This window comes from Alexandromys fortis, unplaced genomic scaffold (assembly GCF_014885135.2).
Source record: "Alexandromys fortis isolate MF-2015 unplaced genomic scaffold, M_Fortis_MF-2015_v1.1 scaffold_28, whole genome shotgun sequence".
Lineage (NCBI taxonomy): Eukaryota > Metazoa > Chordata > Mammalia > Rodentia > Cricetidae > Alexandromys > Alexandromys fortis.
The window spans coordinates 12,377,792-12,405,708 of record NW_026067901.1 but is presented as its reverse complement, the minus strand read 5'-3'; the positions used below and the strand labels follow the sequence as shown (position 1 = coordinate 12,405,708).

At 54.0% G+C, this 27,917-nt stretch overlaps 1 long non-coding RNA gene across 2 annotated transcripts; it reads left to right on the top strand.

Annotated features, from left to right (window-relative positions):
* Positions 1-17: 17 nt before the first annotated feature.
* On the top strand, positions 18-27,148 carry LOC126492921 (uncharacterized). Of its 2 annotated transcripts, XR_007589708.1 has the most exons (5): positions 18-5,142; positions 9,502-9,724; positions 15,524-15,596; positions 16,875-16,941; positions 20,451-27,148. It is a non-coding gene; the product is annotated as an uncharacterized lncRNA (long non-coding RNA). The 2 variants fall into 2 exon arrangements; XR_007589709.1 differs by lacking the exon at positions 9,502-9,724.
* The last annotated feature ends 769 nt before the right edge of the window (positions 27,149-27,917 follow it).

The following is a 27,917-nucleotide window of genomic DNA, read 5'->3' as shown; positions in this document are numbered from 1 at the left end:
GTCGAGCGCATGGCATTGGAATGCTACCTGCTTTGTCTCTGGCGTCAGCTGGCAAGCAGTCACGTGGCCGTATGCGTGAGGCCAGAGCTAGAGACCAGAGACTCCTCCGGGACAGCTTCTTCCTAGCTCACTCTGCCTATCCTCTTCTTGGCCTTCAGCATGACTGTCTGAGCAGGCAGGAAGCAGTAGGAAACAAGCAGGCTGCCCAGGAACAATTAGGTCCACATGCTTTGTCTGACCACCCTTTACATGGCTCACCATGGACAGAAAGACCCTTACCATGTCCCACATGGTAAGGAGTGAGGCCCATTGGCAGTGATCCGTCCACCATCCTTGGTGGCCGGGCTGGCCCTGTGGTACCTGGGTGTCTGAGGAGAGGTGTCACATGCTGCTCATGAGCCCCTCCCTATACTTCAGACCCATTGCCTTTTTACGTGAGCACCTCTGATGATGTCATACAAAAGGGCCCGGAGTGACATGGCTCCTGAGAGGACTACCAAGTGAATCTACCAGGGGCAGGCGGACACCTGTAGGAGAGGGTGGCCCAATCTGATAAGTTTTAGCAAAATCGTCCCTGTCAGGCCCTTAGTCTAACCTCTGGTTGTTCCGGAGGGCTGCAGCAAAGGATTGTGTGCCCAAGACAGTGACACGGAGTGACTTTGGTTACCCTGAGGGATCTGAGGGAACGGAGGTGATGTATCTCAGCTCTGCCCTGGCACTCCTCCTCGTTCTTGGCTGCTTGGCTGTTCTGGGATCTTCTTGCTCTCCCAGGCATTGGGTCCTGAGCACAGCGCTCAGCCCCAGCCCTACTTTCTGCATCCCGTCAGCTACAAGTAGGAGACATAATCCCCCTCGTGAACATAGGTGAGAAAACCAAGGCGAGAGCAGATGTGTGGACACTTAGCTAAATTCAAACCCATAGTCCAGACTCCTGGCTGAGGCAGCTCCCGCCTCCGTGATTAGGATGGGTCACGCTAAGAGTTCTGGTCAACGGGTAGCTGGAATGGGAGCCCCAACTCTTCTAAAAGAGAGCAGCCGAATGCCAGCCACCTCCTGCTTCTCTGCAGAACCCAGCATAGGAACAATGCGGCCTCTATCTGGAGCAGTTCGGGCAGCCTGGACTCCAGGCCCGTCAGAACTGCTTGGCTAGCCAGGCAGTCACAACATGGCGCCACGGCCACCCTGCCCATCTACATGGCTGACTGTCGCCTGGGCTGGGGCTGGACTGGTGTTCAGGCGTCCTCAGGCTAGCTGCTGAGTGGTCAGGCACTGTGGTATCCTCCCTCCTCTCCTTGTCGTCCAACCCCCGCCTGTTTTTGGTGGTGGGTTTGGGGGCCCGGCCCACCCGCCTCTGCCACGTCTGCCATCCTCCAGGCACCCACGAGCATCTTTCGAAAATTCCCGGTGGGCGGGGCTGAGCTGTAGCGGCCGCCTCTGCCCCCCCTCCCTGGGAGCCAGTGCCAGATGAGAGAGCAGGAGACAAAAGTAGCATTTTCCTCGTCCTCCTAGGCTGGCAGCAGGGCCTTCCCCCAGCGCCACTTGCTCCTGGCAGTCCTAACCCCGGGTGCCAGTGTAGCCAAGGCCCAGGCCAGGACCTACGGACTGATGGATGCCAGAGCCCAGGAGGCCCAAGGGTCTGTCCGGCCGAGACTGGCACCTGGAGACAGCCTTTTGGCTGGCGGGAGCCCTCTTACCCAGCCAGGGCAGGGGACATCGTTCTCACTTGCTGGCTTTTGAGAAAGTGGCCCTGTCCTTCAGTTCCTTGGTAAGTGACCTTCTCCCCTTCTCCTGCTGGGGACGAGCAGAGGGCCCTGCCATCTTGCGCTCTGTGCCTGTTACGTCTCCCTCCTCTCTAATTGGCTTAACCCAAACCCCAAATTCTATTTCAGAGCCCCCCCCCCCCCTCCTGCCAGTCTTGAGTGAAGCAGACACTGCCAAAAAAACTGCAGGGAAGAGAGAGAAACCAAGCCATTTATTTTTAAGATCCAAAGCTATGGCTTTCAAAATGATAATGAAAACACACGCTCGGTATTTCGCAGTGGCTGCGTGTTCGATGAAGAGCTGAATGAGGGCTGGAGGAGGCATCAGTCGGCAAGCCGCCCTTCCTTGCCTGTGTTGCTTTGTTGTTGGAAGGGGTCTTATTATTTCATTACCATTTTTTTTTAACTTTGGAAGTACCGGGAATGGCAGAGGGGAAAAAACCCAGAACCATCGTGAGGTCCTTCAGCAAAAGGCTCAGGCAGGGCCAGCCGCACACAGGAGGGAGTATTTTCGTGTTCTGAAACAGAGGTTCTTTTATTCTGTCCCGCATCCCTAATGCCACCATTTCCACAGTTTAGGGATTTAGTCCTTTCTGCCTTTCGTTTCGTTTTATTTTTTATTTTTTTTTTTTATATATTTTTTTTAAAGAAGAAAGCTTTTCTTGGATGACAGCTCAGTGTGGGGAAGATTTGGGGTTTTGCACTCTGCTTTTTAAGCACTTGTTTTTAAGGCCTTTTTTTTTTTTTTGTAATTTTGAGGAGGGAATCTATCTACATCATAGTAATGTGCTCAGCTTGTAACCCCCTTGCCAGGCTGGGTGAGAAGTGCCCATGGACACGAGTCACCAGGCAATCCTTAAAAGAGAGCACCAAGTGGTTCCCAGGCCGGTCTAGACCCTGTCCCAGCCTAGTTCTTTACCAGCAGAGTCGTGCCAGGCCACACAGAGCCTAAACTGTGTCCGATGGGTGCTAAGGATCCCCCAAAGACCTTTGTGTAACCCGCCGTGCCAATATCACCCGTGAGCTGAGTTAGAGGCTGTCTGAGTTTAGTCCCAGGCCCCATCCTTTATAAAAAAAGGTGACATTTGCAGAGCTCAGCTGCCTGCTCACCTCCACCCCTCTGGCACACTGACAAAAAGCACCCTCGACCACAGCCTGGCCGAGCCTATGTTTAAGGGTAGCTGGGGTCTTGATTTATGGGAACTGGAAAATCCTACACAGAAAGTTCCACTGCGCAGGAAGAGGAAAATTCCCAAGTACAGACATCTTTGTTTCCCTAGTCCAGAGGCACATGGGCTCTGTGTGTCCAGGAGCTCGGCTGCAGCAGCCGCCCAGAGCAGACTCCACCAAATATGAAAACGGAGCCCAGTCTGGCTGCTTTTGTTCTTACGCTAGGCAGCAGTCGATACTGAAGGGTTTGGGGCTGCGGAGACAGGCATATATAGCCGAGATAATTAAAACATTTTCACGATTATGACAGCCACATTCTGCTGCTGCAAGCTGGAGGATTCATTCCACCCAAATATTTAGCAAGCATCGGATAAAACACTAGTGGCAAAATAAAAGTAATGGGGGAATAAACTGTAATACGTTTCAAAGGCAAAAGCGTGGCAAAGAGAGAATTAGGCAAGGAAGAAAAGGGAGGTTAGGAGCTCGAGTCTGCATTTTAACAGCTGCCTACCCCTGGCCTGTTGTTTTTAATAGTTAGTGTAGGTGAATAGAGCTCCAATTTTAAGTTCTGGATGGATGTGCGGTAGAATTTCCTGAATGTTAATTCATCTTCTTTTTGGACAAGATAGGGGAAAGTAACAGAAAAATAATTCATGTAAATATCTTCACTGTTAAATTAGTACCTTCCACTCTGAGTCAATTTATCCATTGCTTTTAGTGTATGTCACACTGTTTTTTTTTCCCCCCCTCTGGAAGATTGTAAGTATCCACTTGCCACCTAAGTTTTAAATTCCGTTAGCATCAGATCCCCTCCCTGGTCGCCCAAATGTAAAATGTCATATTCTGTTTTTTTTTTTTAAAAAAAAAAATGGGCAAAATCTCAGATCTCAGTGCTTTCCATGGCACCCATTTCTTTTTGACAGTATTAAAAAAAAATAGAAAGTACCACGCAAAGCACTTTCCACATCATTGCTTCTATATAAATTCCACTATAGACAGAAATTATACATTCTCGAGGCACAGATGGGCTGGTCTGTCATTACCACTGCCTGGTACTTGTTGGAACACACGGCATATTTTAATTGTGGAGTCAACAATTTCGAAGAACTGAGGTCAAAACAAACAAGCTACATTTGTGTCGAGAAGCGAGCGTGTTCCCCGATCTTCTGGAAGGGCTGACAGAGTGCCACTGCTTTGTTCGATTTTTTTTTTCTTTTGGTCTCCATATACACACGGACGCGTGCCTGTTTGTGTGTGTGTAGGCATTTGCATACCGTGCATGCCCCTGGAGGTGAGCGCACACACTGCAGGAGTGGCTTCTCCCCCCCCCCCCCCCCCCCCCCCGACTGTGTGGCTTCCAGGAATTGAACTCAGGTTGGCAGGCAAGAACCCTTACCTGTAGAGCCAGCTCACCTATACTGCCTGCCATCTTTTAAGACTCCAAATGCCGTGTCAGAAGTCCTTCCGTGTTTTTATTAATTACCGATTTTTATCTCATTTTGCTGCGCGAATATCATAACACTACCCTTAAATTCCGACTTGTGGCATGCAATTATTAATATAACTTATTAACTATAGGGAGGTCCAGCCCTCGGCTATTCTGGGTCAATGTGCATGTAATTATTTTGAGACCTGCGTGAAAAAAAAAAAACAAATAATGAATATTTCAAATGGTCCAAAAATACATTTAAGTCGAAACTTGAAAAAAATTTCAGTGGGTCAGTTGGATAGAGTAGGTATAAATTAAAAAAAAAAAAAAGTCCCAGTGAGATAAGGGAATCCAGAATTTATTGGGCTGTATCAACGCACTCGAGGCCAGAGCACTTTTACGGCCACAATAATTTGCAGATGATGATAACTGCTTATTTTGGGAATTGTGTACAGGTGATGATGTAACCAGTGCTAAGCTGCACTTTCGCCCCCTTTTCCCATGTGTTAAACACTGACCTCTGTACTTCTGGAGTCCAAACGCTGTGTTCCCTGCCTGTGGAGAGCATTTGAGGCTCTTGCATTGGGAGAGAGGAAGGGAAGGGCCTTGCTGCACACCGCCACCCTCCCCCCCATCCCCGGGAGCTCCAGCCCCCGCACCCATTTGTTATTAGAAGTACTTTGTTGTGGCTTGTTTACTTGAAGGCTTCTACCTGTTGGTGGAGATGTTAGCGAACAGTGGAAACGGAACACTGATGAAATCCTCCCCAGCTGGCTAGGAGTGGTGAGTCTGTGTGTCTAACCTCTTCCTGCTTTTCCCGCGGGTCTGCCAATCTGTCCGCTGCTGCCTCAGAGTCAGGAATGTGTGTTCCTGCACTGGGCACCGTGAAGGCGAAGGCAGAGCAAGAGCAAGAGGGTGGTGACAGTGTCGTGTCATGTACTGTTTGGGCCAGGGGTGCGGTGGCTCCCCACTTTTGGAAGAGCACATACTTAGGGCGGTGAGGCGAGTTGGGCTGGCTTTGTATTCTGGCTCTAAGTCAGTTCACTTTGTGAGCCTCAGTTTCCTTGTCTCTATAATGGGAACAGAGAGCCGAGGCCTACCCAACATCAGAAAGCTCAGTTAACGGAGCATGTCCTCGCCCAGACATTGCTTCTTTGTGGTACTTTGGAGCTTCGGAATATTCCCAAAGCAGGACTCCCCTCTCCCTTCCACCCGGAGAGGCGGGAAAATCAGAAAGATCCACCCAGCTGAGCAGTTAGGTCAGGAATCGGGCCCCAATGGGCTTTCCTCCAAAGTCCCTATGGATCAGCTATAGTTTTTCACTGGTGTGTACCCCATACATGTAGAGGTTGGAACATGGATGTACAACAAGGTCTTTGCAGAGAAACATGCACAGAGGCATGTGTGTGTGTGTGTGTGACATGCACACACATATATGAGTGTCTGTATTCCCCTGGTGGCTAGCATTCAGACCTGGCCTGGGTACTGGTAATAGGCATTTTCCACCAAGGTGGGCAGTGTCCTTTAGATATTGTCTCTCTTCTTTAAGTGGATCGCAGAGCCCTTTGTCCACCCTTGCAATAACTGCAGTAGACAGCCCATCGCTGTCCCTAGGGGCTTGAAAGGAGCCCATCCCTAGGCTGGGGTAAATTGAGGTAGAGGGTGGTGGGGTGCCGTCAGAGGTAGTCAGATCCAGGCAAGTCCCAGATCACCTTCTCCCTATGTGGACGGATGGACAGTTCCAGGCGCCGGCCATTTGCAGACCCAGAGGAATGAGAGTGAGCCTCTGGGCCCAGCAGAGGAAATGGCGGCCCAGAGCAGGGAATCTAGAAAGGCGGGCCCTAGGGCGGGGAGCTGCCCGGAAGTCCTGCTATTGCTGCTGGTCAGCTGCTAGGGGCCTTCTTCCAAGGAGCCACCCACAGGGCTGGGCCTTCCCAGGCAGGTCTGTGTATGCCTGCACACATGCGGGGCCTAGGGCAGGGCTTGCCTGTCAGGAACACCAGGCAACTGAAGGGTTGAATGAGATGGGACAGAAGCCCGCCCGGTACTCCTCACAGGTCTTGGAGCTTGGTTTTTAAAGAGAGGGTTACAGTACCAGTCTCAGTCCGGAGGAAGCTCATGGGAGTTCTTGGCTGGGAAGCCCATGAGTTGCTCTCTTTATAGCCTCATTGTGTCCCGGTAGGAAGATCTAGGAAGCCCGCATTTGTAAGTGAGAGGTACTTGTTCACCTCAGCCTCAACGTCCCCTTCTCAAAATGGGAGAACATCAGACACACAGGCTTCTTGGGAGGTTAAAGATCTGTGATGTGATGGGACATTTGGCTAGATGCAGGGTTGTTGACGGGTCGCAGTTGTGGGTGGGCCATGGGAAAGAGGCCTTGGCATTGGGGCCTTGTGACTTTAGGCTTTTGAACTTGGAGTTTGGGTAGGGGATCGAGGCTGGAGCTGGAGTGCTCAGGAGGTAGCCTGGCCACACTAGTATGTGCGGGAACCTCTGGCCCAGTTTCCTGGGTGCCCAGCCCTGCCCGGGATTCCTGGGGTAGGTGTGCCTGTGCTTCTGGCTCAGGCGTGGGAGGAGGGATCCTGGGATCCTGCCTGTTCTCGCCTTGCTAGGGCACATGGGATGAACCTCACCTGGGCCTAGGCTTTCAGAGTTCCTATTAATGACCTATTTCATCTACCAACAGCACATGCGACCTTCTGGTGGACCCTTCAAAGTCCAACATGGCTGCTATCAGAGATCTTAGTGTCAGGGAGACACACTCCACCCTGCTCAGGCCTAATGCCAGCACATTGGGAGACTCAGATCCTGAGGGCTGGGGCCTGAGGATGTCAGGTCTGCATCCAGAGTTCTGTAACACCCTGGGAAAGCTCTGAGATGTGGACACTCTTGAACGGGTGACCCCCTTGGCCATCTAGCTGAGGGGTCGTGCCAGGCACTTGAAAGTGGGCACTCTCAAGGCCAAGCACGCAGCTAAGACCTCACAGCTAGGTACCAGGGTAGGAAAGGCATGGCCACTATAGTCAGTGCCCAACCACCAAAAGAAGTGATAAGACCAGGTGGGCGGGCCTGGATGGACACCTCCACAGCTGAAAGCCCCTGCCTTGCCCCAGGTGAAAGCTTGGTCACAGTAGGTTTTTCCCAGAGAGCACCAGTGCGGCTTGGCTATCACAAACATGTCTTATGCTGAGTGACTCCCATTCTGCAGAGTACCTACTAAGTGCTAGGACTTTGCATGCATTTTAAAAACCATGGCCGTGTTTTAAAATGTGTCCGTTTTTAACTTTAATCTATCCGATTCGATTTTATCTCAGCATCTGACCAGAACCCTTGCGAACTAGTTAGAATGCTCCTGCCTTTTGTGGAAGAAGTCCTAGTCTAGTGAGGGGTGGACATCAACTTTTCTATACCAGAAAATACAGGCTCAGAGAGGCCGAGGAACTTTCCCACAGCCACACAGCTTGGATAGCAGAACCCTAACCTAGATCTTCCCCATGGCTGTGCTAAACAACCTGATCTTGGACCCCTGTTTATTTTCTTCCTGTTGGAGGCTGACCTTGGCTGGTTCTCCTCAAATACCCAACCTCAGTAAGGATCTTTCCTGCAGCCTGGAATTCTGCTGCAGAAAGGAGTTGTCCCGGGTGGGGCTCCAGGCCATGTAGGTTTGAGGGTGCTGAAGACCCCTCCCTTAACAGAACTACCAACACCTCTACGTTGGTGCATGCAGGTTTGAAGGGTCCAGGACATTGTCCTAGCTCATAGTCTCCATACCTTCATGGTCTCATTTGCTGTGAGGCACACTCAGGGTGACAGCGGGAGAGAAGGAGAGAACGTGGTGCTGCCGTGGCTCCCCTGTGGCCCTGAGACAGGGAGTTCCTTGGGACTCTGGACCTAGATGCTGTGTCCCAGGTCATGGTGGTCTCCTAAAAGGCCAGTTCTTTATGGTGAATAGGAACTGTGTCACCATAGGGAGCAAGGGAGCCTTCTAAGAACCCCAGCCAGCCTTCAGTCAGTGTGGCCCATGCTGGGGGTTTGAATCCCCAAGCCCGCAGAGTCTCAGGCACACCAGAGTCGTGCCAAGCTCCCTCTCTTCTTCATGGCCACAGTGCACAGGTTTTAGGTCCTTCAGCCTACCAGGCCAAGTGTGCCTGTGGGAGGAGACCCAGTAGCACCATCCAGAGCACAGTGGAGAGGACCATGTGGTGCTCTAGGGGTTTGCCCCCCTCTCTACAAGTACCAGCAGGCCTGAGGCACACAGAGCACCAGCATGGCTGGCGTGGCAAATGCAGATATCTTCATCTCACTAAGATGCCACTGGCTCGATCCCTTCTGAGGAGGCTCAGGCTATGCGCTTAGAACACCTGAGGAATCCAGGCGACTTCTTGAAGGCGGTGGACCCACCGCCCCGATCTCTTTCCTAAAGCTGACCGTCAGGGCTATGGCTGCAGGGCCCTGCGCCCAGCCCTACTCCTGCCACGTCCCAGGGCTCCCTGCCAGGCACCACCCCCCCCCACCCAACCCTGTACAGGCCACATCTGCTGCAGCAGCCACGCCAGAGCTCCACCTCCTATCCTGTCCCCATGGAAACCAAGGGGGGGGGGGTTAGCCACTGACTGGTTTCCATTAGAGCAGCCTGCTTTTCTGGAGCCCTGCCCCTGAGCTTCAAGGCCTCCCCAGAGACTTCTTCCTGCATTTACTGAACACCACTCAGTCTGTGCCAGGGAGCCCAAGGGTCTCAGCCTTGCCCATACTGGCTGACTTCCATCAGGGGAGTATCAGGTGGGTCCAGGGCCCTGCTCAACACGGGACGCTTTGGGTCTTGGCAAGTTACGGTATTAGTACTTGGTCCGTCCTCGCCGAAGACTATCCCTACAGAGATTTGAATGACCCAGAGAACCTGTGTGGCTGAATCAGTCCTGCCTGGATTCTGGAACTCCCACCCAGCCATCAAACCTATGGGGCCTTGGACCCCTTTCCTGTTACTGGGCCTTGGTTTACCCATCTGTAACACAAGAGGGCCAGCGACTTTCCCTGCGTCTCTTGTAGATGTATTTAAAAAGGAAGGAAAAGAAGGAGGAAGGGTGAGGAATAAAAAAGAAGACGGGGCCTCGGTTCTCAGGCCCGGGTTTTGTTTGCTTTCAGGAAGGGTTTTTGAGGGAGCCTGGTCCTGGAATGTAACGGAGACGGTGGTTGGAGAGGCCACGAGCCAGTCGGAGCCCTCGGCATCTGTTTGGCACCCAGTGACCTGGCTATGAGGGCAGCGACAGGAGGCTTCAGTCCTGCCAGCGGGCTCTGCAAACGACTGGAGAGGCTTCCGGAGATCAGCAGTGTAGGCTGAAAATGAGATCCAGCTTTTGAAACCTCGGTGGGTTCATCTCTAGGAAGGCGGGGAGGCCCGTGAAAGGGACACACACGGTGGCTTTGTGAAGTTCTTTCCAGGGCTGTATGTGTCTGTAGTAGCTCAACCTGGCTGACCTTTATACTGGGGGCATCATAGCATGCCACCCCCTTCAGAATCGGGAAGCTGAATTAGAGAGTATGGGTGTAGTTACCGGCACTGGCTCTGGGGGGTTTGGGGGGCAACCTCCACGTGGGATGCTTGTGAGAGACCATTGCTGGAGCTGGTACTACTGAGGCTACTGAGTTCTACCCACGTTGGTCCCGCACCAGGACCAGAGAGCTGCTGGTATCAGGCCATCTGAGTCATGCAAGCCACTGGCATTGCCTTCTGTGCCTCAGTGTTTTCATCTGCACAATAGGGGCAGTGACTCAGACTCTGTGTAAGAACTAGATGAGAGGAGGGGTTGGGGCGGCGTCTGAGTGGTACCAGTGCAGAGTCCTTAAGATGAGCAAAACAGGCCACACGTTCCAGTTGCTACTGCCCATGCGTTCACGCACCCTCTCTCAATACTGCCTCTGTTTGATTTCCCATTCAGGTGCCACCCCAGCCTCGTATCCCTAGACCTCCTGGGGTTACTGGCCCCTCCCTGTGCCAGGGAAAGTGGCCCGTGAGGATGCTGTCTGTACCTCCAAGGGTGGGTGTGATGGCATTTTCAGTCTCCTGCCCTGGGCAGGGAGGAAACTTAGATGGGGACGGTGGCCTCCGGTGGCTACTGTCCAGCGTGCAAACCATACAACCTGATAGCTGTATGCCAGAAGAGCTGGAGAGAGCGGCATCCTAGGCCTGGCCTGGGCTGATTTAGACATCCAGGAGACTAGGAAAGCGAAGGAAATGAAGGAAATTTCCCCAGGGAAGGGAGAGACAAGATAGAGGCGCTTAAGTGCCCGGATAATTACAAAGCCTGGCCTGGTGATTTACTGCCTGGCGGACTGGCTCCTCTGACTGCCTCCACGACCCGTCCTTCTGGGCCTCCCATGCCCTAGAGACCAGGGAAAGAGGCAGTGGGCACTGCCCCACGCCCAGCCTCCACATTGTCTCCTGGAGTTGAGCTCCAAGTCGGCTCTCGCAGGAGGCACCGTGAAGGGGATCAAGCTTCATTCAGTGCCGGGCTCAGACATCTGGTATCTGGGTGGCCTCAGAGAACTCCAACCTCACCCAGCCCCTTTCTACAGACCGAGGGAAAGCGGCTACGAGATCAGACTCTCACAAACAGCATCCTAGCCTGTACCTCTGTTCGCAGCCGCAGGGACCTTAGTGGGCAGTGAAAAAGGAGACCACTGCCTGCCCCTCCCACCTGAAAGAGGGCTCCCATCCTTTCTCAGTTAAAGGCCAGTGTCCTTAGCGGAACATGTACAGCTGTGGTTTGTTCTCAGGCAGGGTGTTACAGTGTAGCCCTAGCTAGCCTGGAACTTGTTAACTTCACAGAGACCTACGGGCTTCTGCTCCTAGAGTACTGGGATTAAAGGTGCGTGCCACCATGCCCAAGTCTTGGTGGAACTCACGATTAGCCTTGTGTCTCCACAACTCTTTTTCATTTTATTGGGACCCTGTGTCACCACCTCGAAGCCCTCTGAGCCCTGTACTCAACACCCATACTGTGGACTTACAACCCCCTGTGGTCCTTTCACCCCGGTGTCTACACTGGGAGATCCTGGGGGCAGGGTGGCTATAACCGCTCATGGTCTTACAGCCTGGATCAGGTGTGTTTTGGGGGAACATTCTGAGACTGAAGGACTTAGAAGGAAGGTCCCCATGCCTCCATGTACGGCACCTGACTGGGACCTCTCCCAGGGACGTTCTCCAGTGCCGTGAAACACAGCGTTCTCTAGGGCTGATCCACACGTGTGGAACTACAGCTCAATAAAGGTGGTTTCCTGACTCTCAGACAGGCCTGCATATTCCTGCAGAGAGGACAGTCCCACTGTGGCTACCTTGTCTGCCATTCACCTTCTGGGGCCTGTGATCAACAGATACAGTATGTCTTCATCCAGTGAAGCAGCTGTCCTGTAGCTTGGTTATAACTGTATAACACGGGTGCACTCAACCTCATTGTTGGCGGGTGGGTGAGAACTGTGATCCTGGGACCCATTCCTCATAAGCCTTGGGCCTCAGCGTCCCCATCTGCCTCACTTTAGCTCTGATATTGGTGGGTAGCTGGAAGGTTCTAGAGTCCAGATTAAGCCGCTGGCTTGAAAGCATTCCTGAGCTTCAACCTGAGGCCCTGATTTTTGAAGTCTCCCTAGAGACCAGGAGGACTGACCCACAAAGCTGCAGGTGTCTGTTGTATAGATAGCACACTCGGAGCAACCACCCACTTGCCCAGGCCACCAGGTGCTAGGGCGCTGTCACCTGGTAGGCACTCATGCAGTGCCCAGCACAGCCCACCAGGTTCCTGGAACATAGGAACCACTATGAGGGCAGGCTGATGGAAACACACACACACACACACACACAGGAACCCCTGTGGAGACAGGTACATACACAGACACATGTATAAAACACACACACATACACGCACGCACGCGTGCACACACACAAAACTGGGTTGTAGGTCAGGCCAGACCTGGCCTCTGCTTTCTCTTTTCCTTTGTGTCCTAGATGTTTTGGTTCATGAATACTGTTCCTTTTGCACTGGAAAGAAAATACTGAAGTGACAAAATAAACCATCTGTCCAGAGAAAAATTGACCCTGCCTAAGTTACCTCTATGTGTTTGTTCCCCCAAACAGAGGCATTCCCAAAACAGGTGTGACATTGGAAGCAGTTAACACCATCCGCCAGCATGTGTGAGGCTTCTAACAGAAGCAGACCCCGTAGGGGCTTTATGGGGCCAGTGTCCCGTGTCCGGATAGCTCATGACCACAGCAACGGTGCCACTTTAGGGCAGGACCCTTGTGTGCTAGCTATAATGTTCTGAGTCTTTTATCTGAAAAGAACTTCTGAAAAGAAGCCAGGACTGGTTCCTCCCCCCCCCCCCCGGAACCGAGGCCTGTTACGTTGACGTCACAGACGGTGACATCATTTGTTGTGAGACTTACCTAAGCGGTCCAGGTGGGAGTGCCATTGTGTCTGATGATGGCTTGGTTTTTAGAATCAACTGGACATGAATGGGAACTGGAGGTTGCAAGTGGGAGACTCCACTGAGAGCGCCTGGTGGATTGGTGGAGGCTCCCACCCATTCGCTTTCTCTCTGACCTATGAAATCCATGTAAATATAGGTATAAGTGGCCACTCTAGATACAAAAGCGTGGCCCAGAGAAAACAGGTTCCTGAAGGCCACATAACCTGGGAGATTCTGCTTGGCTTCTTGGCTTTGGATAAAGCCAGACTTCTCCCAGGGACAGCCATTCTGCCAACCTGCCCCACTGGACCCTGCAGATACACATAATTGTATGGTTGTGAGTCTGAGTAGAAATGAGGTTGGGGTGGGGCTGAGCCGAGCCTCCGGGCCCTCCTGCCTGGTGTTTGGCCTGACAGATTCAGTACTATCATGAACACCAGTAACTGTGCTATGGAGGGTAAGCTCTAAGGGACAGAGGGATGGCATTGGGAGACTCATCAGCCTGAGAGGGGGCAGTGTACCTCTGTGGTTTATTCAGAGGCTCTTATGGTAGATAATGTAGTATCTGCCCACCCTTGGATCCCAGTGAGGTCCCTGTCCCAGGTTCCTGGGGATTAAACCCAGGGCCAGTGTCTGAAGTTAGAGGGAGTTTTGCAAAGCCCTCTACAGCTGGGGTCCCCTTGAGCTTGCCAACTACGTACAGCCAGGTGCATTCCTGCCTGCATTACTAAGGGTGGAACCAGGGTTTTCAGAACCACTCTTGGACTGCCGGCCGGAGCCCTGTACTGTCAGCATGGGAGCCATAGGCCTTCCTGTGTCCAGAGTGGGCCCGAGGCAACTTGTGTAGTCTCGGCCACTGACCCTATAGGGCTGTGCTCAGCCCCGCCAAGGGTCTGATCAACATCTCTGTTTCCCTCGGCTTGACCATCTTAATCCCGTGTCACCTGGCCCTATACCTGTGACCCTAGTTTAGAGGCATGAAGTTGTGCTGTTTAGAAAGCAGGGGGGCTCTTCTGCGGGCTCTATGCGCACCCCACCATTTTGCTTGTGGAAATGCCCCTCTTTGAGCCCAAGCAGGTGCAAGCTTTACTGGTTTCAATGCTCCTATGGTTCTTTTCCTAGGGAGGCCTTGGAGCCCAAGAGATGGGTCCGGCCCACTTTCCCCTGGTGAGGTTAGGACATGGGATTGCCTGTCCAGGCTGCAGGATCTGTGAATAGCAGGCAGCTGTCCTGAGATCATTAAATTGGGTAATCTGTACACTGTGGGCCCAGAAGTGGAGGGGGTTTTACTTTTGGTCCAGGCCAAAAGAAGAGATGGGAGGGGTTTAGCTGTCAAGGGTACAGGACAGTCCTTTCTCAAAAGATAGGGTCGGAGGCTTGGACTTAGCAGCCCCAGCCCTGGGCTCTCCTCTTCCCTCTTGCCCACCGGCTTCTCTGGAGCCTTCACAGCCCTGTGTGGATGAAGAACAGCATGAAGCTCTCGTGGGCTCCCAGTTCCACCTGTGGGTGCTAGCAGCCTGTGGAGACAGAGGGATGCCAGTGGTCCCTAGTGGGCCTCGGGGCCCGGCACGTTAGGAAAGAATCCCGAGTCCCTCTAGGTCCTAGAGAGTTTAATGAAAAATCACTCTCTGGCGATAATGCTTATCTAAGCAGGACGAGGTGACGACCCTCACTGCTTTTGACTTGTCCATGAGAGAGTAGCCCCTGGTCCCCTGGTGACAAATCCTGGAGAAGGCCACAATCCTAAGAGGATACCCTGAGCCTTCTTAGAACCCAGAGCTCGTGGAAGTGTGGATGCCTGAACCATGGTGGACTCAGGAGGGCAGGAGAGAAGCAGGCAATTCTGTCCAAGGCCAAAACACCCAGATGTGTAGGGATGAGGGGGGAGCCTGGGAGGCCTTCTGGTCAAGGCTGACCCTTGGTCCTGGTGTCCTGTTGTCAATCCTGGCCTATCCCCCCCCCCCTTCTTGGCTCATAGTGACAACTGAAGTTACTTACCTCTTAGTAATGCCCCAAAGTCCTGTTTATACCTCATAAACCCCAGGTATCAAGTGTCATTCCCAGAGTTAGGCAGGTAATGGACACTTGTGGATGCCAGGCACTGCTAGGCCCAGCGATAAATGCGAGTGGAAGGCCATCCTGTCTGAAAGATCCCAAGTCTGCAGGGGCAGTGCAGGCATTGTGCGGTGAGGTGGAGGGACTCCCAATGCCAGTGCTGCCTGACAGTGCATGCTGGGGTGGTCATCTATGGCGGCCGGAGGACATTCCGCCCACAGGGAATTGTGGGTACCACAGTAGGGTTGGAGTTAAGGGAGGATCTTAGCCAGGCACCAGTAAGCCAAGCCCCATGAGCCCTTCCCCTATAGTCACAGAGGACTCTAGGGTAGAGGTTAGGTCTTCTGTGTGATTTGGCTGCCTAGGAGCCTTGGCAGGGAGTTGGTTTGGAATGTGGTTCCTGGCCGGCTGGAACTGGTTAAAGCCAGGCTTGGCTCTCTTGTGTTGTCCTCTGTCTCTTGTGACCTGGAACTCCAGGCCTCTGGTGCCAAGGCCACAGTGAATAGCGCACGGGTTGTCTTATCTAGAGGTGGCTGTGGGAGTAACCAAGGGAGGGAGGGCCACACTACCTCTGACCTTTCTCTGTCCAAGCTACACGACCTGCCAAGGTGACACCTCATTTTTTTTTTAATTTCCTTATGTCTTGCAGAACATGGCTGCTCCAGAGAGCCTCCCAGGAAAGGAAAAGTGTATCAGAAGACCCTGGAGGACCTCATACACAGGTACGGTCTGCCCCACTTGGGCAGAGATCTCGCTCCATCACTCCGCCGGAAATAGTCCTGGAGATGATAGTATACTGGCAGACAGGAGTCCACGAGAGAAGCCAGGGCCAGTCCTCCCCTCAGAGGCTTTACCTGCTGCCAGGCCTACCCTGCCCTCATCCCCTCAGGGGCTCATCCTGGCCTCCGACCAGTGGAAGAGATCCTTGCCCAGGACAGGACAGGAGACAGTGCCAAGGATTCTGGGTCCCTGCTTCAGCCCTGCCTTCTGCCCTGCAGGCTGTGATGGCCTGACTTGTCCTCTTGAAGCAGATGGAATCCGACAGGGACAGATTGCCTGTGGTGGAGGGCAGAATTAGCTCTGAGACAGCCTCTTGCAGCCCAGTCATGCAGTAGGCATACTGGACCCTCTCCTCCAACCTCCTTGCTACCTGCCATTTATCCAGATAGGTTCTGTTAGCATTTAAGCCTCAGTGTGCCGGCCCACAGAATGGGCAGAGATACTCGTTGGTGGAGATCAGGGGCTGAGTAGTGACCCTTAAATACCTGTAGCTCAGGGGGGAAGACCCAGGGAGCTAGACAGTCTTTGGAAACTGTAGGTTCCCTGACAGGGAAAGACTGTGTAATACACTGAAGCCAGATTGCAACCCCGATCGCAGCCTCCCCTCAGCCAGCCTCCACAGGCTCAGAATCAGCTCTCCACGACTCAGCCATCCAGTTGAGGCATTGTATCTGCCTCTGTCCAGTGGGTGGCGCTGTGCTGTCTTCTCTCTTCATATGGCTGAGCAAGGACCTGTATCTAGGAGCCCAGACCTGTAGGGCTCCGTGGTTTCAAGTTAGTTTTGAGGAGGGTGCGCAGAGGCCTCATCGATTGGGATGACCTAGCCGCTTGAAGGCCTGGACCTGTTATACATCACTTAGGTAGGGCAGGGTGCCCACTCTGCCCTTGGCAGGCTGTGTCACCCACCAGAGGTCCAGCGCCAGCAGTTTGGCCAGAACTCTGAGGTTCTCTGGCAGTGACATTCCCTCCAGGGATGGCTCCTCCATGCAGTCTCTCGGTCCTTCGTGACCAGGTCCTTGTAGGAGGGGTAGGACCAGGACTTTATGAGATTTGAGCCCCAACATTTGGCCATGAGCTACCCTGAGTTCCAAGTGTCTCCTAAGCTGTGCCAAGGCCTTTTGTGGGCCCTTGCAGGTTGGTGTTTGTAGGAAATGATACAAATGCAAAAGGAGTGTTCATGGACGTACCCCAGCACCTAACAGGTGTCTCTTTCCTTCTAGGCATCAGCCTCTTCTCGACAACTCTCCCAGGTGACCTCTGAAGCTCAAGGACCCCTGTCCAGCCCAGGTCAGAGCAACATTTTGGTTGTTTATGGAACTCAGGGCCACCTTCCCCAGCTCTCCTGGATACTGCTATGGGTTCATGCCACACAGACCTGGAGGTTTGCATATGCTGGGCCTTGACGGGGCAGCCTCAACCCCTGGCGGTCTCTTTCTGGGACTCTAGGATGTCTGGGCATATCCAGGTGCACCCAGGACCCTAGAGTGGGCCATCTTTCTGCCCCAGCCATCAAGAGGGAGATGCTGGGGGCACAATGAGATGACCTCAGGACGTATACAATAACTGCAGTATTACTCGGGACTCAGTGACAAAGATCCTGTTTCCTCTGCCTTGGACACTTTACAGTTAGAACTGTGAACCTGTGTCTCTAGTGCTCAGAGGGATCTGGGAGCTGTGCTCACACTTGTCCCTGCCTGCAAAGAGCCAGATGCCAAGTATAGCCTTGGACCTATCCAGATGAATCTAGATCCAGGAAATTGGTGTGGCCATGGTCAAGGGCAGTCTCATCACCCAGGCTGTAGGCAGGGTCCCACGCCTTCTTGTATAAGCTAGAGAGGTCCGTATTTGGGCCTGGGATCCCTCTACTGTCTGTGCTTTGGTGTAGATGAACTGCCACACACAACCCTAGTGTCTGTGTCTGCACCTGAGGTGAGGGATGTCAGCCATTGCTTGAGAGTAGGGCAAATAGACAGGTGTGTGTATGGGGCGCGGGATTTCAGAACTCAGTAGATGGGATAGGACCAAGCGGGAGAGCCCAGAGCCTCTGAACACCTGAACTACCTCAAGAGTGCAGCTGGCCCAGGTATCCCTAGGCACCTAGTAGCTCCTGGCCAAGGGGCTCTGATTAGTCTATTGATCCTGGACTTTCTGGAGTACCTACCCTAAGACAGACCTGCCTGTCATACCCCATCTTAGCCCCCAGGAAGCCTTTAATACACACACACACACACACACACACACACACACCCCACTGTCCCATGGGCACAGATGAACCTCTAGAGTCCCAACAGTGTACCTTTCACCAGGGCTCAGGCTAGGAATGTGCCCCTGAGTCTCTGAGTCCCAGGAGCTAATGTGCATAGGAGACTGGGTGCAGGACGCTAGGAGCAGAGGTGAGAGTCCCAGAGGGCTCCTGGGCCAAGACATATGAGGAAGGGTCCGGAACAGAAAAGAATGGGCTGGGTTGGGGAGGGTGGCCAATCCTGGTCCATGACCCAGTCCCTACTTAGCTCCATGCACACAAGATGCACTGGGTGTATACAGTAGGTGCTTACTCAGTGCAGGTGTTAGTGACAGTTTCAGAGACACCCCCCAATACACAATATGGGGTTTACCATCCCATTCTCCTTTCTAGGGATCTCTTCTGGTGGAGAGAGTTAGCCCCATCTCCCCTGTGTCCTGGGCACACTGGACCATGGGGTCTTTGAGACACCAGCTTAGACTGGGAAGTTGGGGCTCTAGGGTTTAGTTGGCAAGGTTGGAATTGCACCCCATGAAATCTGCCAGACTGGATTTGGGCCGGGGAGGTCTGAGCACAGGCAAGCCCCTGGCTTTGAGCTCTACCCCTGCATGTTTAGCCAGCCATGGTCCCTACTGTGCTTGAAGTGTTGGCCCCTGCAAGTAGCCAAGTAGCCAACCTCAGCCGACCACCAACCCAGCAATGGTAGTCTCATGGCCTTGCGCAGTCTCGGAGGGAAGCTGAGTCTTGGGGTCAGTGGGCTGGACAACCAAAGGAGAAGCACACTGGAAGTTAGATATGGGACTTCCAGATTCCCAGAGTCTGACACTCCCAGTCAGGAGACCAGCTGCCCCAGATCTCTGAAGGGTGAGGGAGGACACAGATTCATCTAATAGCCAGGTAGTGTGTTTTTTAGGTAAGGTCTCTAGCCTAGGCTGACCTTGAACTCTGCACACAATTGAAGGTGGCCTTGAACTCTTGATCCTTCTGTCTTCACCTCTTGGGTGCTTAGATTTTAGATGTGAGCCACTACACCCAGGGTATAGCTTGCTGGGGATTGAGCCCAGGGCTGGAGGCTTGCTATCCAGGCACCCCACTCTCAGAGCTCTAGCTCCAGATCTCTTAAACATTTTTAAAAAGATTTTTCGCCTGGTGGTGGCAGCACACACTTTTAATCCCAGCACTCAGGAGGCAGAGACAGGTGGATCTCTGAGTTCAAGGCCAGCCTGGTCTACAGAGTGAGTGACAGCCAGGGCTATGCAGAAAAACTCTAAAAAAACAAAAACAAAAAAAAAACAAGCAAACAAAAAGATTTTCTTTAAAAAAAAAAAACAATTAATGTGTGTCAGTATTTTGCTTCCATGTGTGTCTGTGAGCCACGTTTGTGCCGTGTGCTCCCAGAGTTTAGAAGAGGCCACTGGATCTCATGGAACTGGAGTTGCCGATTGTTGTAAACAACCACGCGATGTTTGGAATACAACCAGGCTTCTCTAGACGAGCAAAATGTGCTTTTAACTGCTAAGCCATTGCTCCAGCCCCAGGACATTCTTTATTTAGTCTTACAAATACCTTGCATTTGGTCGTTGGCTCCAGTGTAATTGCTAACCTACAAAAGTCCTAGCCTTGGTCCAGCACCAGCTCTGTCTTCATGTAGTATTCTAGCCTCCAGCTCCCAAGGACCCCCTGCCAGCCAGGCTGAGTGAGGATGATTCCAGAGAGACGATCCTGAGAAGCTGAAAGGCCCTGTGGAAGGCACCGTGGGCCTTCCATGATGGGGAGCTTCTTGGGAGGCTCTCAGAGAGGCTCTGATCCCTCCGAACAACTTAGTGACCTGTCACAATGTACCTGAGTTCTCTCTGTTTCCTTATCCCTAAAACACGGGAGGATGAAAACACCCATGCTGTCCCGTGGCTGGGGGTGGGGTGGAGGGCACAGTCACAGCCTCTCTGTGTTCCACCAGTTAGCCAAGGATCCCGTTGTCACGAGGACAAAGTGAACCCTAGTAGTAAGGAATTTAACAGTGCCCGGCACGTCGAAGGTACCAAATGCTCTCATTTGCTGGGCCTCGAGGCAAAGGCCTAGTTACTTAGGAAGACTAAAAGTTTGAGGCCAGCCTGAGCTATATAGAATGAATTCGAGGTCAGCCTGGGAAACTTAGCATGACCCTCAAAATAAAAATTTTGAAGGGTAGGAGATGACACTCAATGGTAGAGGCCAGGGTTCAGTCCCCAGTACCACCACCACCCCTAAACTGTGTTCACACGTATGGGTCCTTAGTGTGTACCCAGAACTGGCCCGTGAGGTTACAGCACTCTTGAGTGGCTGGGGACTTGAAGCCAGAACCATGTGGCTTCCCTCTGAGGAGAAGTCCTTAGTGATTGAAAGAGGCCACCGTGCTGTTAACACTCTATAGCATTATCAGGACCACTATGGCTGAACAGGTGATGTCTGGTGGCACTCTCCCTTGCCACATCACCATGGCAGTGTTACCCTGTAAAGATGACGCGGACTCCTCTCAATTCCACTCTCGTTTTTGTTTGTTTCTGTTCTGTCACAGGCCCTGCCCTGGATTCCTGTCGACTGGCTGGTCCCTGTCAGAGGCGTAAACCCTTGGCTGTGGGAGTTGCATCTCTCCTATGACCCACCCCACCCTGCAAGGTGGCTTCCCTGTCCCCTGGGCCTCAGACTGGCTACCTGTGAAGTGGGATTGTACTCCACACAGATTTTTTGCTCTGCACAGGTCCAAAGGAGGCAGCCTGAGGTGAGACCTGTACCCCCTAGAGCTGTTTTCTTTGCCCCGACTGTGTAACTGGATTCTGAGTAGAGCAGAGGCTATGATGGGGAGGAGGCACAAAGCAATTCTGATCCAGCCCTCTGGAGTACCTGCTGCCCTCTGTCTAGAGAGGCTTGGAGACCAGCTGTGGTGAGGGGGCAGAGGGACTCCTGGCCAGGAGCCGGAAAGGGGAATTGAATAGATGATGGTCACTTGTTTAAGAAGCAGCTGGAACGAGATGAAAAAGCTAGGGCTGTTCTAGTTGGATCTGTAGAAAGTAGGATAGTGGTAGCTGTATGCTCCTGAAGAAAATCTTCCTGGCATCCGTCCTGTTGATGGCCGCTTTGGCAACTGATCCCTTGACCTCTTGGCCCCAGACAGGAAGGAACTATCTAGCCCACTCGTTCCTGGAGCATAGGATGGCACTTGAGCCCCTTGGCTTGGGGCCTCCCAACCCGGGCAGATAAGGACATGTCCTGTAGATTCTAGAGAGGAGCTCGGGCCCGGGAGGCGTCACCGTGGGCCACCTGGAGCCCCTTGAGGGGAAGTGTGGGAGTCTCTGGAAGCCCAGAGCCAGTTTGGAACTTGGGTGGGAGGAGAGTTCTGGAAGGGGATGGCTTGACCTATTTTCTCTGACCAGACCATCTCAGGCCTCGGCCCAGGGCAAAGCCTTGATCTGGTAGGTTGTTCTTTCTCCTCCCTGCCAGGCATCCACTGGTCCCACCCTCTGGCTTCCACGGCCTTTGTCTTCCAAGGGTGCCACAAAATGGCCGACACAGCCCTCCGCCATTTTGTAGCTGAAACAAGCAGTAGCCTTGGAGACCCCTGCTTCCTGCCTGCCCCGAGTGGCCTGGACAGAGCCCAGGACCAGCGCTCCCCCAACCCCCACTTGGCTTTGGCCATAGCTGCCCCAGGCTTGGCACAACCAGCTGCTTGGCAAAGGTGCCTGGGAGTCCTGGCCCCTTAGCCAGCTCCACTTCTGCCTTACTACCCACCAAGCAAACAGAGAAGGAGGCTGCACATCAGAGTCGGGAAAAGCCAGCCACCAGCACTGTCCTTGGCAGGGGCTGGGCCGGCATGGATGGTTCTAGAAATGATGTCTGTACTGCGGTACCAGGTTCCTGAATGTGGCCATCAACAAGCGTAGATTTGAGTTAGGTCTCCCTGAGAGAAAAGCCTCTGGCCTCCAAATGCCCCTCATACCCTTAACCTGACCAGGGACCTTGGGGATCCCTGGCTGAGCGTGATATAGAATGCCAGGGTTTCACAGCGGCCAGTCTGTCTCCTGGCCTGGGTAACCTATGATGTCATCAAGTAGTCCAGGTGCTTGCTAGAGGAGGCTGCTTTGCTCCAAGAGCAAGGCTACCCAGTGGGCCACTGGGGCTCTGAGGTAGAAGAAACTTTTCCCTGTCACACGGTTCCTCTGCCTTCCTAGAGATCAGAAGCAGCACCTCCCAGAGTGCTGCCTTAATGACGCCATCCAGGCCCACAGCACCCCCAGCGTCCCCGGGTCATCGTCATACAGTGCTGTCCAGCTTCCCAAAGTAGGACAAACGGGGCAAGTTCTGGGAGCCAGGAATGGCCAAACAGCCCCGCCACCCCTGTGAGGGGGGTGTTCCTCAAAAGAAGCTAGGGGGTAGCTCGCTGGGAAGCAGGGAAGGGTGTGGGATAAAATGTCTTTGACTCTTGGGCAGCATGGGGGTTGCTCCATGGCCCTGCCTCACCCCGTGCCCTCTACCAGCATAGCAAGAAGCCATGTGTAGACAGTAGGGCCAAGCTGTCCCATCTAGGGAGCTAGCTGGATGCCAGCCCCAGGCTTCTTTCTTCCCACAGCTCCCAGGAAGAACATTCTGTCACCATGAAGTGAGGCTTGCTCAGGCCATGTCCCCTTCCAGGGAAACCCTGCAGTCCAAAACCCACCTGCCCAGACCAGGATGGAACCTCCCGGGGTCCTGGAGTATAGGCTTCCTAGAATGAGAAAAATCTCCCCAGGAAGGGCCAGGTCCAGAGGGAGTCAAAGAGCAGGCAGAGTACGTGCCCCACAGTGTGGCATCTGAAGTCATTTCCCACGCACCTTCCTATGTCCTGGACAGTGCTTGGGTCGGGGAATATCTGCGGATGAGTGGCCAGAGCTGGTAACCTGTAGCTAAATGTCCAGCCCCAGGCGGAGTGCAGGGAGCAGGAGGGCCCCGCAAGGGCCTTGCCCAGTGTACCACAGGCCTTCGGTGCTTTGCCCTAGGCATACGCCATCATGACTCCCACTACTGTCTATACCAGACCGCTATCTCACTAGCCCTCCAGAGAAGGCACAGAGCCAACTGCCGACTGACTTTGTCTCGGACCCTATTTCTAGATGAAGAGGGCTAGGTTCAGATCTGGGCCTTCCCAGCCAGGCTCTAGACCCTGAGTCTCCCCTTTTCTCTCGTGAATTTTGCTATGGATCACAGTGTTCATTACCTCTATTCTAGGGGTGGGCATGCTACCAGGGTACCACAGCTCTCGAGTCTGCTCAAAGCCCAGTGCAGGTCAAATCCACCTCGGGATCAGTGTGAGGTGTGTAGGGCTAGAGAGAGCCAGGTCCGAGGCACTTAGATGCTAGCTCCAGGTTTGACTTTGCATCCTTGTGGTACACTTTTGGAAAAGGATGTTCAAGCCTGTGGGTACTTCCCCACGGACCTGTCAGAGCAGTCCAGTCTGAAGCCAGGGCACTGAGCAAACCTGGGTCATCTTTGTTCAAATATGATCTTGTAATGTCTGGAGTGATCACATTAGTCGTTTTGCTAAAGTTTACACAAAGGCCTCACTTGTCTTAGTGACTGAGATTTTGGTCACCCCTAACATGCTTGTCTTAGCCAGACCAAAGAGACTCCTCAGTAGGCATGGCCCGCCTCTGGGCACACTGACCTAGGCCTAGTCAGTAAGCATGCATCTTGCTAACTTTATGGGCCATGTTCACAAGGAGACCCGCCTTCTGCCCAGCCGGATGCCACCCCTCCCATCGTTCCCAGACTCGCTGTTGGCACGGCCTACTGAGCAGAGACACTGGCGGCTTTATGGGAGAAACCTAATCAGGGAGACCAGGAGGGGGAGGCTGCCATGGAGGGGGGGTCTGACTCTTGGTGGCCCCAAGCCAAGCCTGAGGTGACTTCAGGGTGACACCGTCTGTCTGCCTCTCTCCCTCCAGACATCCGCCCAGCACTGAAAGGGCCACCTGCCTGCCTAGGCCTTTGGCGCACCTGTCCTGGCCAGCCTGGCTCCTCCCCCAGGCACCCTGCCCGTGGGCAGACACTACAGGACTAGGACAAGGCTGGGAGGTGGCAGCTGGCAGATGGCAGGGTGCCTGCTGACTGCTCACTCCCTGGCGACCTGTTCAGGATCGCCATTCATGTGCACTGCCCGCCCCGCCACTGGCCCTCCTCCAGCCTCGCCCCACTGGGTCCCTTTGGTTTGTTTCAGGACCCCTTCCCTGTTACCCGTTAAGAAAGGAGGCATTTATGTGAGTCCCATCCCCCAGGGCGGAGGCCAGTGGTCAAGCTAATCCTGGCACTTCTCGAGTATGAACTGGGTCTTTTCCTCATTCTGTCACATTCAGCTTCAGAGACCAAGTAAAGGTGACCACAGACCAAGTAAGGGTGACCCTTCCGGAGTCTCGTGGAACCAGTGTACCCCTGTGTAGGGCAGAGTCGTCTTAAGAACTGAGTGGCCATGGTAGCCGGGCCTGCCACCAGAGCATGGAGAGATGCCTGAGGGAAATGGGTCTGAGACAGGCACCTGTGGGCCAGCCTCGCCAGACTAGCACCCTGGGCAGAGTGAGGCCTCCTGGGGAGCGGAAACCTTGTGGGAAGGAGCAGGAACCACAGGCCAGTGGTTCCCGGCAGAGGGACAGACCAGGGCAAAAGCCAGGAGGTGGGGAGGGCCTGGGAGATGGCCAAGGAGGGCAGAGGAGGCTTGCCCAGGGCATTCTGCTGTTTTGTGGGCTGGGGGCGGGGCTGACGGGCACGGTGGAAAGGATCAGAGAAAGGGTGTCCGATGATGGATGGCTTGGCCATCTTGGTGGTAACAAGAAAGGCTGGTAGTCAGGGAGGGAGGGCCTTTCCCACCCTTGTATCCTCACCACCCTCGATAGCCAATGGTCTCATCTTCCTCTCCTTGAGATGTGCAGGAATAGTCAGGCTTGTAACAAACTGCTCTGGCTTATGGGCAGATCCAAAGCAGGCCTTGTCTCTGTTCCGCACCCAGAGCCCTTCAGCTGGCTAGGCTGCTCCCTCACTGCCACCATGTCCCTGCTTGGCCTTCCATGTCTCTGCTGGCCCTGCCGTGATGCCTTGGTCAGAATGGCCCAAGGGAAGTAGGGTGGTGACTGGATTCATGGAGGAAGTCTGTGATCCAGTGAGTCCCTTCTCTGGCTCTCAGCTCTCAGGAGGGAGAGTTCAGGCCCCACTTGTCCTATCTTGGGAAGCTGCATCTTGCTGACAACCTCTGAGAGAGGACTAACTCTTTCCGGGGTCCAGTTAACTACCACAGTGTATGTGAGAGAGAGTATAAGCCTGTCCCCACGCAGCGCTGCTTCTCTCAGGCCCCACAGTCAGTGGCCACATGGGTCACTGACCACCCACATAGACATGCTTGACCACCGTGGACGAAGTTTGAGTCATAGTCTCTGGCCAGCTGGTTTGAGAGGCCATTCCATCCAAGCCTTTGCCTGCTGCAGAGTGTCACCAGGCAGCAGACAGACTGGATGAAAATGTCACTGTGCTGAGGGCTAGCAGGGTACAGCAAGGGGAGGCATCCGGGGGCTGGGCTGTCTCCCTTCGGAAGCTGATGACTGTTGCTTTTGTTTCTAAACCCAAACAGGTCAGGAAGTAGTGTCAAGCAGGAGCTTCTGCATGCAGCCGATTTCCCTGTGGTGAGTAGGGCCTCACTGTCCTTCCTCGGGAGAGTAGGGAGCCATGGGAGACCTCAGAGTGAGAAGGACTAGGGTCAGAATCACAACCCTGCCACTGCTCCAGGACCTCAGCGTAGACGCCCTTACCTGGAGGCCTGTGCCCCCCACCAGCAGACTGCCCCCGGGGGATTCATCTCATCTACCTATGATGCACTGTGATATGATGAGCTTTGACCCCCCACATCGGGCTACCTGGGCTGGATGTGGTTTAAGGGAGCTGCAGTTCCATCCATTACTGGCTTTGAGACACAGCCTTGCTACCCTGAGGCAACACTGTCTGTAGGCTCACACCCTTCAGGTCACCCAGCCTGAGAGCTCTCTGGGGACCTCAAAGGCAGCTCTCTGTCCCCTGTCACCATCACTCAGCTCTCCAGTGTGATCCCAGCACTGATGGAGAACCCCCTGCCAGGAGAGCCATGCCTCCCAGGCTGGGCTAAGGCGCAGGGTGGGGTGGCCACGGTCAAGGAGGGACCCAGATGCTTGTCACCCGCTATTTCTCTCCTACAGATGCCATGAGTTCTGCATGTTGCAATGAAGCCCAGACTCGGGGAGGGTGGTCAGGAGCAGAGGCAGGACAGGCACTTTTGGGGGCTATCACAGTGGCACGTATCAGCGTATCAGCCTCCTGCTGATGGCTAACTACACTGGCCAAGGAGCTGCTGAGAATCCCCGAGGGTCCCCAGTGAGAGGCAGCCCAGACCTCCCAGGCAACCCTGCTTACGATATTGTATCCTGCTGGCCAGGGGCAGAACACGAAATGTTGAGAGGCCCATGCCGAGGTGTGCCTTCTCTCCTTCTTCAAGGTGTTTCTGAAAGGCTCAGATGGCGTTGGCAAAAGTGACTTCTGGTCATTCTACCATGTCCAGGTGCATCCTGGGAACTGACAAGGTTAATCATGGCCAGTCAGTGACACCTCCGCCTTCCCACCTGGTCCACTCATCGTAGATGGGAACACGGGGTGGGGGTGGGACTGAGCCACTCTCTTCCCATGCCTTCCTGCCTCGCTAAATCTGCTTGGACCATCCTTGGGGATATGTGACCTGTCTCTTAGTAAAAGGGTACAGGCTTGAGGCAGGGGATAGCACCCCTGAGGTTCACATAGATGTCCTTCTCGGGCTGGACAGCGCTCTGGGGCCGTGTTCCCAATCCACTCTGCCTCGTAGACTGGGTTCACAGTGTGGACTTAAGCCTAATGGCCCCAGGGTCCTTGGACTTGCTCCTGTCACCCTTGGCAGGGAGAGGGAGGTGTGGCATCAGGTGCTAGGGTTCATGCAGAGAACCAAAGCTGGTTGGCTTCCTGGTACTGGGCACAGAGCTTCCCTCTGCATTGCTGTCTGAGGCCTGAGAGTAGAGCCACCTCGGGGCTAGAGCCTGTGTCTTCACAGTGACCCCACCTCCCAGCTGGAGGAGGAGATGTCTCCACCCAGCCTTGTGCCTGCCCAGGAAAACTATGGAAGGAGGCCTGCAGTTGAGTCTCCAAGACTCTGTTGGTACCCGGGAGCAGAGAGCTACGGACGCATCTTACAAGGTGGGAAGGATGCTCAGCTGGGCAGGCTGAAGGCCTTGCTTATAAGGCGGGCTTACAGTATACTTGCCCAAGGGTCCCCTGCAAGCTAGTGGCTGTGAGTGGTACAGGCTCACAGTACAGGGTGACTGTTGTCCCAGAGTGGGCCTCACCTGTCCCACTACACAGTGGCAAGACCCACACCGGGCCGCCTGTCCTTACCAGGTCTTCCTCCCTGCTGGGCTCTGTCCAAAGCTCTGGGAGTCCCAAGCTCAGAGCCAAACACAGAGCCCCCGCTGGCTTCAGGAAGTGCTAGTCGCCAAGGACAGACTGGCCATCAGTGTCCAGCCAGGGTCTGCACTTCCGCCCAGCTGGCCACCATGGGGAGTTAGGCTGCCTCCCACAAGGATAAAAAGATGGTTTTGAGCCTCCCATAGCAAGGTCAGCTCAGGCCACCCTGGGGGGAGGCAGAGACAGAACCAGAGTCCTCAAGGAGGGGCTCTTCCTGTGAAAGAGGAGGGTGCATGCCCAAGTCCGCTGCCTCGCTGGAGTCCTGGTGCCTCCAGCGCTTCCTGTGCTTCATCACAGAGACTGGGTCTCAGCCAGGTGGATGCTGGAAGCTCCCTGGACCTGGCTGGCCTTTGACAAGTGACACCCTTCCCCCACTGTGGCCATTCCTGCCTAGTGATTGATCAGCTTTTTCTCTCTTCTCCCCGCCCCCACTTCCGTCATCCTCTCTGCTTGGTGATTTTAAGTGTCCTGGCCCACTGTGGGGGAATCCCTTAGCACCAAACTGGCCATG